Source organism: Lepisosteus oculatus, chromosome 10, assembly GCF_040954835.1.
Source record: "Lepisosteus oculatus isolate fLepOcu1 chromosome 10, fLepOcu1.hap2, whole genome shotgun sequence".
Taxonomy (NCBI): Eukaryota; Metazoa; Chordata; class Actinopteri; order Semionotiformes; family Lepisosteidae; genus Lepisosteus; species Lepisosteus oculatus.
Window position 1 is genome coordinate 2,180,042 of NC_090705.1, and position 18,806 is coordinate 2,198,847.

At 39.4% G+C, this 18,806-nt stretch overlaps 1 long non-coding RNA gene across 1 annotated transcript; it reads right to left on the reverse strand.

The window, feature by feature from the left end:
* Positions 1-12,238: 12,238 nt before the first annotated feature.
* On the reverse strand, positions 12,239-16,162 carry LOC107078673 (uncharacterized). Its single transcript, XR_001479619.2, has 3 exons — positions 15,562-16,162; positions 15,370-15,464; positions 12,239-12,866 (listed from the first exon to the last, which is right to left on the reverse strand). It is a non-coding gene; the product is annotated as an uncharacterized lncRNA (long non-coding RNA).
* Between the last annotated feature and the right edge of the window lie 2,644 nt (positions 16,163-18,806).

Genomic DNA, 18,806 nt, shown 5'->3' on the forward strand with positions numbered 1-18,806 from the left:
GATCAGATTGATTATTATGATCGCGTTATACCTTCAGTGAGCTTCAGTTCACCTGTTGCTGGGTGAGGGCTTCATCCAACATTGTTTGTGTGTCCAACTTTAATGTTGCGTCCTCATTGGTCATGATTATTGTTACAACAACAAGCAGGGATCAATGCCAGTCACTCTCATGCAGGGATTTATGGTTTAAACTTTGAAGTCAAGACTACACTCAGGGCAGGACAAGCTGTTGGAAATGAAGGTTGCAATGCCTCCATTCAGCCTGCTCACAAACTGAGACTTCAAACACATTAGGCCTTTTATTAATTATGCTTGGTTAGTTATAATTATTTTATTAAACAGTTAGAGGAGTAGAGAATAGAAACTCTTCTTTACACAAAACAGTAAAAACATCAAAGAAAGGCTTAAATCCTTACAATGCAGGAAAAATGAGGATTAAAGAATAAAGAAACCTAAATGACATAAACTACCCCTTTGTCCTGTAATGATGTGGTGGTTTTTAATTTACTAAAACAAGTAGAAATTGGAACCATAACTCGTGAGCATGTTTTGATGGGTGTTAGGAATCAATAAAACATAATAACCAACAGCTGCACATCTGGATTTCGAATATACAATATACAATTTCTCAATATAAAACCAAAACATGCAAAACAAACCAACAAAAATAATAAGATATATTTGTGAACCAATCTACCACGATGCAAATAGTTGATCGATCATTCAGGAATGATAAAGGCAAGAATTAATAAAGTTAAAGTTAAAATTAAATATTTGGACTATGACATTTGTTCATGTCTACCTCGTAGCTTGTGTCAGTCTCATACTGTATAGTTGAACACATGTTCTCAAAGTAAATACGCATTTACTATCTTGAATTTTTAAGACTAGAGAACTATATTATGAATATAAAAGTTTTATACTCAAAGATCTGTTGGCCAAACGTTTCTTCAAAAGTGTTTTGAACTTACCACTGAAGACCGAGCTTGATGTGGATCATCCCAGTGGCTAAATCTACTTCCAAAGGATGAAGGATGAGCTTTGTTTGAAGACAGCTCTCCAGGAAGTTAGTGGTTTGCTGAACTTTTAAAACAGTCTGTTTATCAGATGTCTGACTCAGGTCCAGCCGCAAGTGAAATAGGAGGGAAAAACTAATTGGTCCCTGCTATAGCACTTCACCAAATATGCTCTTATATTCAGAATGTCCAGCTGTAGTAATTTCATTGACCAAGTCAAAATAATTGGTTCCTGATTCACAAGATTACTTCTGTTGCAAAGAAAACTTATCCAGAATCTTATGGTTATGTACGGACTCTACTCTCTTCGCCCAGCATGTTGAATGAAAGTTAAAGTCCGGCCTCAGACTGACTGCTGTCATGTGATTGGTAGTGTTGACAGATTGCCAGTGAGAGAGGGAGGGAGAAAAGAGGAGTGTGCAAATGAGCCAAGAAATGAGTTGTATATTAGCACCACAGTTGGTGATTGGTTATGATGTCATCAGGTGTAATCCTTCTGTCCATCCTGCAGGTTACCAACCAATGAGTCATTCCTAGGGTGACTCACAGTGACCTCTGCCTCAAAGGCTTGGCTACCAGACTGAAAGGGGCCATGTTGTTCAAACTATCATCGGGGAGTTACAGAATGAACAAAGTTTATGATGTCCTGGTTTATGTTAGAGACTTGGGATATGCTGGTTGTCAGAGAGGCCCCTTCAGCTGCATTCCTAGTGCTTAAAACAGAGGTACAGTACAAGTTATTGTTCTGTTAAGGCTACAGAAAGCGATATAACACTTAGTGTAATAATGTCTTAGCACTACATTCCTAAAGCTCCTAAAGTTTGTATTTTGGCTGCAGACTCCAGCCAGTGACCATAATGGAAGCCCATTGAGCACTGTGTTGCCAGTAAGCAATGGAAAGATTTTAGTGAAATAAGTCACGCCTAGGAACAGCTAGAGTTTCCACAATGGGATTCATTCTGTGTGACGCTTACATGACATCCCCGTGTTTATAAGGGGTTTCTCCAGGTGCTCTGGCTTCCTCCCACCTCTCAAGTAGTTTGGCGTCCCATCCCAAGTGCAGTTCCACCTTCCTCCCTCTCAATCTGGAATAGATTCCAGGTGACCAGGACACTCACCATCAACATTCACCATTCTGCTAACAACTAGGTGGAAGTAATGCTCATCTCCATTTCAATGCAATTTAAAGGTTCAGATTTACATTAATCTGGTTCTTTGATTTACCAATTCAGTTTTAATGCTTTTGCTTTTTTCCCTTTTTGTTGTTGGAAACACAGGGTTAAGACCTTGAAAGCAAACCATAGCTGCCTTAGTGTATCGGAGTGTCCTTCCAAATCAAAAGTTCTGGGTAACTGAGTAATCTTATGGCTTTTGAACAAAGCATGGAAATTAGTTATCCCAAATGAAAAACGGCATGTTTTCTTAAAGTCATGCCTTAAAAATGCATTTATGTTGCTTATTTTGATCTCCTGACGATGATTATAAATAACATCACCATCAAGTAATTACTAATAATGTTTGATCCAGACGAATCTGGACCGTTACCACACATTCTCGCGTTCCATGCGACTCCATGTGGAGATGAGAGGATTTATGGAGAGGAAAAAGGAAGGCTTTATTTAATTCCTAATTAATTCAGATCTTCATTTTGATTTAGACTTTTAAAATCTCCAGTAACATGAACAGTTGCTGTTTTCTATTACAGTGGTGTTTCAATTATGAAACTGTTAGAAGTTATATATACAGTATATGCCTTTTTCATCTTATCATATTTTTTACACTTATGTAAAAAAATTCAATGTAAATGTGATGTGTTAATGTGTAGCTTGGAGCTCACATTATGTGTTTTGTTGCTGTATGCCCCAGCTATCCATTTACTGTTTTATTGCTTCCCCACATTATCTTGATGTGGACATACTGTAGAATTATCTTCATAAACATCCAAATCCCTTTCAAGGGTAGGTGCCAGTGGCTCTGAATCACCCGTTTGATTTGTACAGCTTACACAATGTCCATACTTCCTGCATACATCATTTCGCTCATCAGTATAAAATTTCAAACGTCTGTCCAATCCACTTATAATTTCCTCTTTGAGTAATTCCTTGTCACTGTTTGAATTTTCTGTTCCCCTGCTTTCGTATCATCTGCAAATTTAACTAGTTGGCTAACAGCACATCTGCCCAGTTAGAAGTTGTGGCCCATAAGGTGACTCATACTTTCCTGTTCATTGCCCAGATCTTGATCTGTGTGTAGACATTACCTTGCACTCCTATGTCTTTTAATTTAAGAATTAAAGTTTTTAATTAGGGATCTTAAATCTCAGAATATCATGTTGTGTGCTTTAGCCTTACTTCAGATAGTAACGGTAGTGTTGGCTACTTCAGTTTGGTTAAAAAGATCTTAACTTTCTGAATCCACGCTGGCTTTTGTAAGATACCATTATTCTGTAATTATTCTAGTTTGACTCTCACTATCATTTTTAGACCTTTAACAGACATAAAACTGATTGGTCAGTAGTTTCCTGGTTCCATTTTATTAATTTATATGAATTGACATTACAATTACAATTCTTCAATTGGTGGGTAAAGGTGTCATTTTAACTGAGAGCTGGAGTATCATAGCCTTGGTATGATTTTCTTAAATATGACTAGAGAACATACCATCAGGCCCCATGGAGCAAACTATTAGCATTAGGCCAGCCTAGATCTTCATTGGCAGTTCTGATAAAACTACCCATTGATGTAAAGTATGAACTTTATACTTCTAATTTTACAGTGCATTCAAATAGTGTACAATGCTAAAGACTATTGTCACCTCAACTTTATTAAGTCAAATTATTGCTCATTGCTTGAGTTCACAATTTATTTTATTGGGAAATTTAAATTGGCCTTGACCATGCATTAGAAGCAGGAAAAGATCATCTTCCTCCCTCTGATTTTATTTTAAAAAAAAGTTTATTGATGGTTTATTGAATTGCCATCCAGGAAAAAAAATAAAATCAATTGAAATTGTAGAATCGCTCAGGTGCAGTCACCCTGCTCTAAGATGATTTATCTGTCAATGCTTGTTAACATTTAGGCAGGTGCTAGCCTCCATTTAGTCCTGATGTGAAGGATCCCAATCTTGGGCAGCATGGCTCAGGAGCCTACAGTATACACATGAAAGGTCCAATTCAGTTCCAACATAGCTCCAGCTTTATTCACAGTTGACTAAATAAACAAACTGTCAAAATAGAGTCTCCAAACCCTACTCACCAGCCTTTCACTGGTCAACCTACACCAACCCTTATATACACAAACAGCACACTGATTAAACCCATGTGAGAATGTATATCATAATAAGTCAATTATACCATTAGTGAGTGCACTCAATTGAACTATATTAAAAGCCTTTCAGGCTCCCTCTAGCTGGCTCTATCGACAGGCCTATGGAAAAAAGTCCTGTCAGGGAACACCCTGCTGCACTGGTTTTAATTAACTAGAACTTCATCCCAAGAGTCAAAGATGGTTGGATTTGTTAAAAGATTTTTTTTTCTTAAAATGAACAACAAGTATGCACCAGCTCTAAGGTTTAGAGTTACAAATCCCAGTAGCCTGATCTGTCACCTTGGCAAACTGCAAGGGCCTCCAGGAATCCAGCTGATCTGACTTTCTTTCAGAAGAATTACTGATAAAAGCACACAAGGCATTAGAAGCTCCAGAATGGGCCATTACAACCAACAGCCATTCCTCTTTCAACCAGAAGTTTTGAAAGTCAGTCAAATATGTGCTGAGCAATTTATTTCCATCTCTTACTCTTGTGTTAGGTACTGTTAGTAACAAATGGTTAATTTGTTCGTTGAACATTGCATTTATGCTACTTGTTTGTTGTATCAATACCTAATGATGCTGATTCAGGTGCGTTGAATGCTGTCTTTTTGTACAGTCCCTTTAGTTTTACATAATGCCTGCTAATGAATCAGAATGGATGTGTTGCATCACCCTTAAACATTCTTAGATATTACAATGGCTTTTGACAAAAAACACTCATATACCACTCTGTATTTGTATTTTCATCTAATGTTTTTTTTTTACCTCGGATAAGTAATTTCTTCTGAAGTCGTGTAGTATTGGTATTGACAAGAAACCTTGGTTACAGAACTATTTACACAATCATAAGGTCTGAGTCATTTCTCCTTTGACATTCTCACTATTACTTATAGTAGGCAACAGAAAATGACTATCTTATATTCAACTAAACCAGCTTTATTGCCACTTATAACCAATTTCCAGCTTACCTATACCTCTGATAATTGAGTTCCCCATTATCACTACCTCCCTTATTTTTGGAGGAGCAGGATCCTGGGTTTTTCATGCTTTAGCAACATCTGGATACAGCAAACTCTGGGGATGCCTCCACTGTGTGTTGTGCACAGCGTTCCCCACACCTGCAGTTTGTGGTCACCCAGTTCCCCCTCCCCGAACTAGGCGAAACATAACAAGAAGAATCGGTGCTTCGTCCATTTACTTACACATTAAGCAACAGCAAAAGCCCCTCGTTTGTGTACTGTAACAAGTAGTCAGTGTGTTAATTTCTGACTGGCTACCTGCTTCATGAGAGAACAGTTTTTCTTCCTGAGGAGGTCAAAACACAAGGGAAAAACATTCCTTCTTGGCCCTATAGACAACAAGACACAAGTTCCAGAAACAAAGGCAATTTAGTTTATACAGAAAAACACAAGACTAACACAATCTTAAAAAGTTCTCCTGCAGCCAATAACGTCCTGTCTAATAAACCATTGTAATGTCACATTATCCTTTGGCGTTATCAATAAACCTTATTGTTAGTTAAACAACTTCTTCCTTTTCTAAATCTTCTAGTAAAATGCCATTGCTTTGTAAGTAATTCTTCTAATATATTGTTTCCACACCATTACTTGTAACAAAAGAAAGATTCATCTGTATATTCCTGGTTCAGTTTTGTTTCCCTTGAATAAATCAGTGTTACATTTGCTGTTTTTGAATCTGTGTGTACAGGTCCCATCCTAAATGAGGTTTTAATCATCTTAGATGGTAGTAAAATAACATGGATAACGTCCCTAATTTCTTTATGATCGGGTAAATACTATCAGGCCACAGTGGTTTATTAGTTTTAAATCAAACTAATCTCTGTAAATTCAACACTGTAAAGTGTTGGTTGTCTAAAATCACCCAATTGCATAAAATGGAGCATGATGTTAGCATTTATCATGGTAAAAACCTGTGTGAAATATTCATTTCAATCATTATTTTTTTCTTTTTTATCTTTCTGTTGGAGATATTTTTTTCTGTCTCAATTCTAAAGCCTTTTTTCAGTTACTTTCAGCATCATTTAGGACATGTTTTTATAGACTTCATAAACACTATAGGATGAATTTAAACCTTTAAAATGCCATTTTTGAAGTACAGAACAGTATACCTATCTTTCTTGTATTGACCTTACAAGATCTGCCCCATTCCTTCAAAGTCTGATTTTCTAAAATTATAATCCCTAATTCTAGATTTAAGTGGTGTCATATTACTGTATGGTTACAGTTTCCATGTGGTACTATCACATCTGTTCTCTTAATTATATGCTAGTTGTCTGAAAAGACTTTGAGTATCTTGCCCATTAGGAGCCTTTGTGAACTGTGTTGAACGGCAGATATTTCAGAATGTGTGTTTACTATTTATTTCTAAAAAGTTTACTAACTGAATATTAAAAAAAACTGTGATCCTGCTCGTCATACCCTGACCACCGGTGATGTGTTATTTGTTAGCTTGTGCTCAAGGTGGTGTTTTAAATACTGGCTTATTATTTAGAGCGAATATTTGATTAATAATTTTATAATATTTGATTTGGAGCACAGTGTTGATAAATTATGTAAACCTTTCTCTTTCAACTTGCCATTTTTGTTACAATCTTAATAACCACTTAGTAACCTCACATCCTGCAGTAATTAACTGCCTACTCTTTCTTTTATAACTTGTGTTTTACCCTTTTTGATGCTACTTACAGTACGTGACTGGTTATTTAGGTAAAATGACATATTACATGTAGTCTCTGACTGAAAGAAAGCTTATTGGCCCCTTGTCCATTTTTTTCTAGCCTTCTCAGTAAGTCCTCCAAATCGGATCTTTTCTTGCTCGGCATAAAAAAACAAAACTGTGACCGCACCTGTATCACAGCATTTTAAGAGAAAGCCCACATGTATTTTAGAAAGGGAAAAGCCTTGTTTAACTAACTTACTGGAATTATGTGTAGACGTAGAAAGAATGTTCCCAGCCACAAGCTATGCTAAATATAAGACGTATATCTCATCTCTGTCTTGCATTCATTAAGATCTCACCGATCTACTGAAATGGAATAACAATAACGTTATAAAAGAAATTAAGAAGATTAGATCAGAACCCCACATGCTTCCACTTGCCTGTGTATTTATTGTAAGTCTCACACCAGGAGCGTCCTGTAACCACATCTCCCTCATACTCCTCCTGCCACCCCATCTACACCCCTGCAGCAGCACCCTGGCTCATTCCCTGCAATACTGAGAAGGGCAGATCTTGCTCTTCTGGAAGCAAGGATGGAAAATGCCCAAGCATCTCATTCCTCACTTAATATTAGACTGTTTTTCATCACCAGCCCTTATCTCCCTCATGGCTGAGAAAGGTAATTAGAGCAGTGTACTTTGCACAGGGGTAAAAATAAAATACAAAACAAAGCATGTCCACCATTTTCAGAAATATTCTAGAATGGGACTGGGTTTGAAAAAGAAGCAGACTACATCCCCTCCTGGCTATATACAGTAGATCGCAGAAATGCTCAGTTGACACCACAAGGAGGGTTAGGGTTAACATTCACACACTACTTAGACAATGTTTAAGATCAGCACTGGATTTTTAGGCCCAAGTCAGGTTTAGGACAAGTGTTTTTTTGCTTGTTTCTGAAACGTTTTTTATTCGGAAACTCTCTGGGGCCTGGATGTTGCGGTGCACCGCGTGGTAGTTGTATCCCAAAACTGAGTCAGTCAGATCAGAAGTTGTAACCAAGCATGATTGAATCTCATTCGTGGGCTTTGATCAATGGTCTTGATTGTTTCCCACTCATACTTTTTGGTTAAGGGAGAGAAGATTAGAGAAGTTCATATATACTGTAGATCGTGGAAATGCTCAGTTCACACCCCAGGTAGGGTTAGCATTCACGCAGTATTTAGAAACTGTTTAAGCTCGACGCTGGATTTTGGGGCCCTAGTCAGGTTTCAGATGAGTGGTTTATTGCCTCTTTCTGAATTTCTTTATCAGAAACTCTCTGGCCTGGATGGTGCACAGAGAGGTAATTGTATCCGAAAAACTGAGTCAGTCGGATCTAAAGTTGAAACCAAGCGTTATTTTATCTAATTCTCTTGCATGAGCTTTGATCAATAGTCTTGGTTGTTTCCCACTCATACTTTTTGGTTTGGGGAACAGGTCAAAATCCGATGCCCGGAGAAGTTCAGTATACTGTAATACAGCGTATTCATTAGTAACAGTCTGAATATATGCTGTGCATATAATAGAATAGTGTTGTTAATTCTTCAGTTCTGAATATATTTGTCATTTTTGTGATTTCTCTTTTAATCCTCTTTCATTAAAATAATAAAAATATAAGTTTAATATTTTTCTTCGGAATAATTACTTGTTGTTGAATGTGGTTGCTCCTACTAGCTGTGACTGTACAGAAAAATCTTACAGCTCTGGTGGAGGGATGTTTTTACTGTCATTCATTTCTGAGAGACTGGGCTAAGAATAGTTTCAGTGTCACTTCATTTGAATACTTGGTTTTTAATACAAAGCGATTTTGGCCTATGCTAATATCTCTGGTTTACAGTTCCCTAAAGCCTCTACCAGACTCTTCCTGTTGTGTGGGCCATTCTTGTCTACAAGCACTGGAAATGGGCACTTCTAACCACAAGGCTGTCTTACTAGGCCTGGAAATTCCTCTACTACTTATTCATGCTAATCAGGCTATGACCTTCCAGGGGGTGATTTTGGTGGACACAGTCAGTTTATTAGAGGAGATGTCAAAATGGAGTTTATAGCAGAAATTCAGTGGGAAGGTCAGATCGTACTCTCACCCACTTCCGCTCTCCTATGCATATCCAGTACATGGACGTAAATATCTCCCCTTCTGAACTTCTCTTCATACCTCTTTCTCACACCCCTCCCATCACCCTATCTATTCCCCTTCAGCAGTTCCCTGGCTCATTCCTTGTGAAAGTGAAAGGGACGTGGTCCCCTTATAGCTAGGCAGGTTTCTCAAGCAGCTTCTAATATGATTCGTCCCCATATCGTGTTTAGGAGGATCTGACCGAACTACAGAAACTGCAGATCGGCCTGTTTTTCTTGAGGATTCTTCTGCCTGGAACAACACAGTGCCAAAGCTGGATGCACAGTATGCTGCTTCAACTACATGTGTGTTTCACTCGCAGTTTGTTTTTCATGCTGCTGGTGATCCACACTGATTGCTTCTGCAAAGTTCATTCCCATCCACTGACTATCGCTCTGATTGCACAGGCTCCTCAGCTTCTTCATCAATTCTTTCTTTAGTATCCATGGTATAAGCCAAACGAATACCAATGAACCCCTGTAACCAATCAACTGGCACTTAGTTTCTTAAATACACACTGTGTACTGATCTGACCATAGTTTTTTATAGTTTCTGACTAGTTTTTGTGTGATGTCGAATGAAGGACTCTTACAAGTCAAATATTTCAGCCACAGGCTTTCAAATGACAGCTTGCAGAAGCTAGTGATAAGTTTTCAAAAAGTGGTCAGACAGATATTATTTTTTTTTGCTTTACTATTTGGAGCAATGATGTACTGTATCCGTTACCTTTCCAAAACAGATTGATCACGTCATATCAATTGTATCACACATAAGAACCACTGAGTGACACTAAGTGCACTGTTGCCTCTTGAGTTCTCAGTTTGACTGTGGCTCCTCCTGTCTGGCATGTGTATGTTCTCCTTGCAGGTTTTCACCAGGTGCTCTAATGGCCTTTCACAGGCCACTGAGTCCTGTGCTGAAATAAATTGTGAAGCTACTGTATGTAGACAGTGAGCATACTCAGCTGACGTGCACAAGGAATATATGTTGGAAAGAGTGCCAGAGATCCTCGCTGAAACAAAGAAAAGACAGGTAGAAACTGCTGGAGCTCAACTTCATTCAAGGTATACAGTATAATCTGCTCCAGCATATTTTTTTTTGTGAGTGGGGTTGAATACGTTTTTGTTTCTCCATTGCAGAATGAAAAGTTCACAAATGCCTGCAAAGAGTGCTACTAAATACTCCTCAGCATTTCTCAGAAAGCTGTGGAACTTGGCCATGTTAATATTTAGATTTTCCAATTAAGCAGTAGTATGTAGCACAGTATCAGTTATGCCAAAACCACAGACTAGGACAATTATCTTGTGGTAGAAAGCGTGTTTGGACATCCTCACATGTTATTCATAGTTGAATCCTTTTAGAGTATTGAAAACTATTCGATGTACTGCAAAGAGAAACAAGAGGAGTGACTTCCATTTAATAAAATCACAAAAAGCAAACAAACAGGGGAGAGCCAATTTCCTAATATTACATATCAGGTTGCTTTTGATTCACTGATACCAGAATCTCATCAAAGTCCCAAGGGAATCTGCATTCCCAGAAGAACTGTGCAGTGTTTTCCCCAGATGGAAAATACTTCATATCAAAGCCAGTCTGGTCTTCACTTGTTCTGAAATTAGACAAGTTTTCTGGTGCTGCTCAATTCATTTTCAGCTTTGAATTTCTTTTTTCTGATTTTGAATAGTTCACTCAAGCATGTTGAAGTCAGTCCTCCAGCGGACTGAATTAGCACTACTTTTATTGGAGTGTATTGATTAGAACACAGCAGTAGAAGAAATTACCCTTCTCAATTAAAAGTTTCAATTTTCCAGTTCTCGACCGGCTTGTTTGTTTAGAATACATGTCCTAAACATACTGTATAAACAGATCTACATGACTCATGTTTGGATCACCTTCAGCTGATGAATAACATTCTCTTTCAGGATTTGCAGTTACAGCTCTAAATTCATGGCTCCATCAATGCTGGCGAAAGCCACGCAGGTCCAGAACTCAATTGTGTGCACTGAGAGTGGCCTGTCGTTCCTTAGATGTTACTCTGGCAGTCTTTTGACTTCCTGGATGATTGTCCGGGCTGCCCTTAGGGAGATCTTGGCAGGATCACCAGTTCTAGTTAGAATCGCCATGGTCTTAAAGTCTGTGGTCTGTCAGAAACTGGATGGATGAGACCCCAGATGTTTGGAAATGGTTTTGTAACTCTCTCCAGAGTGATGAAGATCAACTACTTTCTCTGAAGTCTTCCAAAATCTCTTATGATCATGCTGCGATGTGTTTCCACTACCCTGTATGGTAACGACCAGACTCACAAAGTTTCCGACAATTACTGTGAGTAACAATCACATGGACTGTCCTATACAATTATTTAAACATCTGATTATAATTGTCCCTTTACTTTTGCTAAGTAGACTAAGGGTTCACTTATTTCACATACTATACACAAATTCTTACTTAGTCATTTGAACTAAATACCCTATTGTGTCGCAAGAAACTCTCAAGTAACATTTAACTGGTAAATATAAAGACTGTCAGTTTACATGAGAAAAGAGCAGTTTGGATTCAAAAAGGGTATCATGGTGAGAAATTGAAATTCCTATAATTATACAAACTTTTTCTTGGCACAGTAGTTTTATACTGTAGGTCATCCTTTTTTTAAAGAAGGATTGTCTGTAGTATCCTGGTTCACTGTTTTATGAATGTTTGTTGTGTTTGCATTTCTCCAGCTTGCTTCAGTTACCATTTACTTCAGTTTCACAGTTCCTAAACTGTTATAGTACTGAAAGGCAGTTTTATGCCTTTGTTGTAATTTTCTGTCTCTCTCTTGCCAGTTTAGTTATTGTTTTTCAGCTGAGCCTGTAGTTCGATGGACAAAGAGTATATCTTTGCATCGTGGGCTTCCAGAGCGCTCCCTTCCTTTCGATGACAATTTCTCCATTAAACCATTTAGAACTTGTTTTCTCAGTCCTTAATTCATTTATAGTTTTTCCAGTGAAAACAAAGTACCAAGGTTTTTGAAAAGATGGGTATCAGTGTCGTTTTTTTTTATTATGAAGACACTGGAAAAAAAACAATATTAAATAGGGAGCCATTTCAGATTTCTGGATCTGCTGCATTTATGTGGTATATACTGTATAAATAATAAATAACATTCACCCACCCACATTCATTGTGTTATATTTACCCTTATATGTCAAAATACAAGTTTCTAAAAAAAATGATTACACATGCAATTATACAGTGCTCTTAATATTCACACAATTAAAAACTCTATTGGGATTTTATTGCTTGCGAAGCTGCTAGCTATCAAAGAAAGATAGGAAAAGCCTGCACCCACCTGCATTTAATAGTTCATGAAATTTTTTGATTGAAAGTTTAGACTTTTTATATAAAAGAGAGTGCATTTCAATAAGAGATTCTCAGGCATTGTGTTCTTTGATTGCAATCTGTATACAAGTAGATTAAAATTTACAGATTCAAGTATTTCACCTCCCTGTCTTGAAAGAAACCAGGGTTGGAGGCTCCAACAACATTGCTACACAGCTTGGTCTAGAATCCCACAGCCCTTTGTATAAGATGAAGTCCCTCCTCTACCAGGTTTAAAAGTACTTCCACATCCTTTCCACTGCTCCCCTGTCGGTGTACAGACCAGTGGTAGGTGGTGCCTGTGGCCTTGTCCGTTGAGCAGTCTTGGCCTGGGTGACACCACGTGGTTTGCTGTGGGACAAGCAAAACACCGAGCTAGCTTCAATGATAAAACATTTTCTTCTTCTACAGATCAGGACATGCATAATTTAAATTAAAAAATGTAGTAGTATGTTCAAACCATAAAACGCTCATGTCTTTGAAATCCATGTGTGACGAACTCTAGGAATCCGAAAGGGGAGCAAAGCTGCATTGGGCAGGTTGCAAGGTGATACCACTGCATGGGCACCCCTCTCCAGCTCCCAAGAGCTACGATCTGCAACCTTAAATCTGAACACTCCCTCCTTGAAATCAATGGCTGACATACAGTATCTCTCTTAACCTTCTTGCATTTTTCTGTGTAGTTCTGCTGAATATTAATACTGGCTTCCTCTGTTGAAGAAATGCTTCATCCCTTGACAGAGGCGTGGCAAGTGAGATACAGTTACAGGTTTCAAATCTACAAAGGATCAACATCACACATATGTAAAGGCGCATGTGCACAACAGGACTCAGAGTGGCTCAGCTCAATTTTTGGGATCCTTTAACAGAAAATACTATTTTAGTGTGCTACACTGGCTCAATAGTGGCTTATGTCAGTCCAAATGTTCTCCCAGTTACATAAAACCTTCCTGGGTTTGTGATACAAAGGGAAACATGATTTGTTTTGCATTTCCTGATACCATATCTGATCCTTGGAACAGGTAAAGGTTCATTCCATTCTGAAAGATTAAGAAAAGAAACACAATGTTTAAGCTGTGGAGCTTCTACAGGTGTGTGTTGATTACATCATATTCCAAAATAATCCAGGAGAATCGTAACAAATACATTTTTCTTTTATGATCTACTGCCCATATGTAGCAGACATGAGGCTTTTCCAGTGTTCTCCGTGTGCTACAGTATGGGCACAGTGTATTCTGCTGAACAAAAGGCATCGACAGTGGCTTCTCCACTGGTTACAGATGCTTACAGGTCTCAGCGTGTTCTCCTTTCTCACCACACCTTCGGCCTGAAGGTGCGCAGGAGGGGTGCAGCCTGGACACCCCTAGTCAAGTATTTCATGGAGCGATGTGAGGTGTGTTAGGAAAAATACGAACAGGAACAGGATAATGGGCTCAGTGGCTCGTTTTGATTGATAGATAATGAAGAAAAATCCCTGGAGGAGAGCAAATACTAATTTATTTGAGGTAGACTTTAACCAGATGCCTTCCATCTTCAAGTGCTCAGTTTGTTTCCGCTGTGTAGCCTCAACAACAGTGGGGGGAATCCAGCATCATATGGGTTTCAACTCGAGCGTTCGATTTAATAGTCGTTAAAGCAGAGAGGCATATATATGCCAAAGACAATTTATTGTATATAAGCCAGTCTGTCAGGACTGATGTATTTCAGTGATGCCTCATGCCTTTTGACATGTTGGATTTGCTAGTGTATTTATACACTTCTTACAATCCATAGAAGCTTTAGAGTTTATTTTTCGTTTCCATCAACTTTTTTAAAATGGGAAAGACAAAAGAGAAAATGATTCGTAACATCATTTCTTGTAATTATTACCTAATTTAAAGTGTCATTAATACATCCAGGCATTATGGTCAATAACAGAACAGTGTAAGAGTATTCCTTGATTTCTATAGATAACTAGAGCAATTTACTCAATGTCTGGACATACTGTACTCTAGTGAGAGCAGAAAGTGATCCCTGTGTCTTGAGTAGTGACTTAAAACTTGAAGAAATTCATTGATTCAGCACATTTTCCTGTTGCCTAAAGAAACCTCTGGTAGCATCTAGGGTTTTTCAGTTGAGTGGGACTGGCTGTCTCCAGTAATCCCCTCCAGAACTCCAGATCTGTGCAGGTCCTTTTCCTTGGAACATCTCAGTTTCATAGATGGAGCTTCAGTCCTGTTCAATTTGTGAAGCTGAGATTATGAAATTGTCAGTAAAAGAAATGTCATGGCTTGCATTAAATGTTAGTGAATGCTTCCTACTGGTTCTTCCTTTCTGTACTGTATTTCAGGAGGATTGTTGCTTCACTGCCCTGATCAGTCTCCCTGCCCTGGGGTCTCAGTTCGTGAATGCTTTGTTTGCTTTGCTTGGTTTTGAGGCCAGCAACAAAAAAGAAAAATGAATCGACTTCCAATTAGATTTTTCTTTTATCCTCCAAAATCGAATTATGATTTTGTAGTGATAATAATGATAATAATGGACAATACTAAAGGAATATAAACATTTGAACATTTTTTATTTCTTTTTGTGAATACAAAAATCGAGTTCTTTTTTGTTTAACAGTGAGCTTTAGCAATTATGGCTTTTACTTGTCTAGTGCTTGTTTAATATCAATATGATCTTTAGTGAGCTCTGGTGGTGCACAGCCTTTAAATATACTTTTGTTTAATGATTATATCCCTCTTCTGTTTGGTATCAACTTTCTTTTGCAAAGACAGCAACTGACAGCTCTCAAGAAGGGCAGAGAAAGGACTGGTTGTTTATTTGAGAGACAGAGGACAAAGATAATGAAATTACCTTTTGACAATTCAATTACCTTTTATTTAGTAGTGTACCTCTTCCATTCACCCATCACTGTCTCCTTGTTTTCCTCTCACTTTGCACATCTATCGAAGAGATTTTAAGAAAATGCTGTAAAGGAAGAACACAAACATTAACTTAAATTTCGGCCTTGGAAAAGCCTTAGAATTGTAAAAACTCTCCCTGCCAAACCTCCCTTTAATCCTACCTGGCTCCTCGGCTGCCAGCGGCATGGAAAAAGAGATCCGTTCTCACAGCTCCTGGGAGGGAGGAGTTTCTCCACAGAAACCAGTGCCGCTCTCTCGCTTCGCGTGCTAGAGAAGGAAAACAACAGTGACCTCGCACACCAGAGGTCCTCGCCTGGCCCCAGCGCCACAGCCGTGCCAGAGCTCTGGGGGCGCAGTGTAAACAAGAGGACTAGCGGAGTAGAGGGAGTGTAGGGTTTCTAGTGCTGGCGCAGGCCACTGAAAAACAATCAGCCTTTATTTCGTCCCTGCTTTCAGGTGTGCGCCTGTCTCTCAGCGAGGGGCCGAGCCGGGCTGGGACGGAGCAGCGCCGTCTCCGTGTGTGGAAGCACTTGAAAGGCAGTGTTTACACTTCAGAGTGGAACCTGCCGCCTCTGTCATCATCTCTCCGAGAGTCCCGCTCCTTTCATGAGCCCAATCTCTGCCATGATCTCATTTCCATTTCCCCAGAAATGTGTGCCGTGTGAACCCACTGTGGCTCGTACAGAGCTGGATCCTCTGTTGTTTATCTTTTTTTTTTCTGTCAGAAGAATAAAATGAAGTACTGTACATACGGTATGCTTCTAGCCTTGAGGTGCACCTGAAATCAAAGAGGCAACTGGTTTAGGAAGCTTGTAAATCAAACATACCAATGGAATGGTTTCAATAAAATGTCATTTGCAGCTCATGTTGTTGTCTATATTGTTAATATTATCTAAACATTATTCACCTTTATTTTAAATGCACAGTAAATATCACTTTTAATTTTAATCACATTTGTTTGTGATTAAATTACCAATTATTCACCAAATGAGTGATTACACTTTGAAACGACAGTCACATCTCTCTGTTCTTGCTCGTTATAATGCACCAGCTGCCGTACTGTTCTTCTATCAGGCTCGTGGAAAAGGAGACTCCTCTGGGAGCGCAGGATGGGCCCCCAGATATGCAGACAGGGAGTCTGAATCTTGGCTTGGACACCAGCTGTCTGCAGTCAGGATTCCTGTTGGCGCTGTGAGGCTGGCAAGCCTGTGTGTAACAAGAGGGACACCCGCAGATCCATGTGATGCCAAGCAACTAACCTGTCTCTTCTCCAGAGCTGGCCCGCGATCCTGATGGCTTCTGCAGTTGCTCAGTGTGGGAAGGGATGGTAGGCTGGGTTTCAGACAAGGATGTGGTGATCAGCAGCCTTGGTAGGGCCAGTAGGGGCGTATTACAGCAATAAACCTCGGAATGCGAATTTAAAAGAACACAGTCATTAAAAATTAAATGCTGGGACATGCAGCCCGTTTTCTATTGTTTATATTTCTGCACTTGGTTTTCATTTTTATATGCTTTGTGTTGTATTTTTCTGTTAACTACTGTAGCTCATGGGCATCTTTCTGGGCTCATGGGCAGTTCTCTATTTCCCTCTACATCAGGGTAGCAGTTCGGAAGATGTACTAAATGTCTCTGCTCTCCATGTCGAATCCTATTCACCGCACAGCGCTGCACCACAGTGAGACTTCAGTGCTAGATTAAGTAATTGCCCTCCTATGGGCGATACACTTTGGGGTGCTTTATGATAAAAAGCGCGGTATGAATACAGTTCATTATTAATTCTTATTTTATAGATGCAGTTCTCAAGCACCACAAGTAATTAGGAATTTCATCTCACTGTACACCAGAGTTACGGTTTGGTTCTTTGAGATCTGCCACACAATGATGGTGGTTAGGTTACTGTCCCCACCCTGCTGCGAGATGTACTGTACAGTGGGCTGGTGACAGGCTGACATTACCGTCAGAAAGGGAGAATTTTGAAATATCCAATACTATTTGAAAGAATGCCTAAGGCTTTGAAGAGACTCCAATAATAACGACTGAGACCTCTTCACGGTTCTGATCTGTTCATTGCACAGATTTCTCATTTGGAGTTGACTGTATGAGCGCAGAAGAGCAGGACTGGGGGAGGACACTGGGACTGGTGATTGGCTGAACTGGAGTTAAGGAAGTCTACCCACTCTGAGATGCACAGAAGGGACGGGCACAGAAGGGAGTAGGTGCGAGGAGAAACACCTGGAGGGTGAATCCATGTGTGTCACAGGAAGCCAGTGAAGGCAGGTGTGGCTGCCCAGCTGTAGTGAGGATAGCGGCAGCACCTGACCTGCCACCGTCCACTCAAATAACAAATCCAGTCCCAGAATTCCCACACCTGCCCAGATCGGAACAGCTTCCAATGCTACTGGGGGAGGAAACTCAGCAGAGGGGCAGCCCTGTACTGTATGTGATCTGTCATAGCCTGAGGAATGGACAGTGAGCCTGTCTCACAGTAATGCTTTATGTGATGCGTGTACAAATCCATGTACAAATGGATGTTTGTATCCATCCATTGCAACTGTGGTGTAAATTGTATCTGCTTTGGCAACATGGTGACTCATTGGTCATGCCAATAAAGCTCTTAGAATTTGAATTCGACTCTGTTGTGTGTGTGTACTGTAGGTTAACATGAGTTGTATTGTCTGTTTGAAAATTTAATTTGTGGGCTAATTGTCGCATTTTCATGTGAGGTTAATTTAGGCTGTTTGGTACATAAGGGGGCTCTTGGTCATCATTGGTACAAGTTAAAGTCTTTGTCTAGTGTGACCGAAAGATTTTGTTGAATAAAGTCTCTGCTGCACAATGTGTTTGCTGTCCATGAGTTTGATGAGCCTCCTGTCTAGAGCGAGGCCTGGCGCAGCAGGGGTTTGGAAAATCGCCATGAGCAGAAGAATCAGTTTGAAGAGAAGGAAGAAAGAATGCAAGCAGACGTGATGTCCTGGGAGGGCCAGAGGAGAGGTGGTGGTAAAACAGACCACAGAGCCTGAGACCATACGTGCAAAGACACTAATGGTAAAGGCCTGAGGATCCTACCTGTGGATGAAAGCCTGTGGACAATAGAACAGTCAATGAGCTGGAGACAATTGTATCTTATTTTACTGTAAAGAATGGACCAGCTGGACTGAGCTCACCAGCAGAGTGTAAAAAGTTTTGTAGTCACACTGGCTCCACCTTGCTGGAGATTTCCATCTAAAACATATCTGCCAATACGAATACAATACTAATAAAACCACACACATCCACTTTGCTAGATAAAAAACAAAAACATTGTTAGATAAGAAAAACATACTATGTTTACCAGTGTATTTGACCATTGCTGAGAGAGGAGTTTTTTTTTCTTTTTTTAAGGCTGTGTCCAATACATTAAATTTCA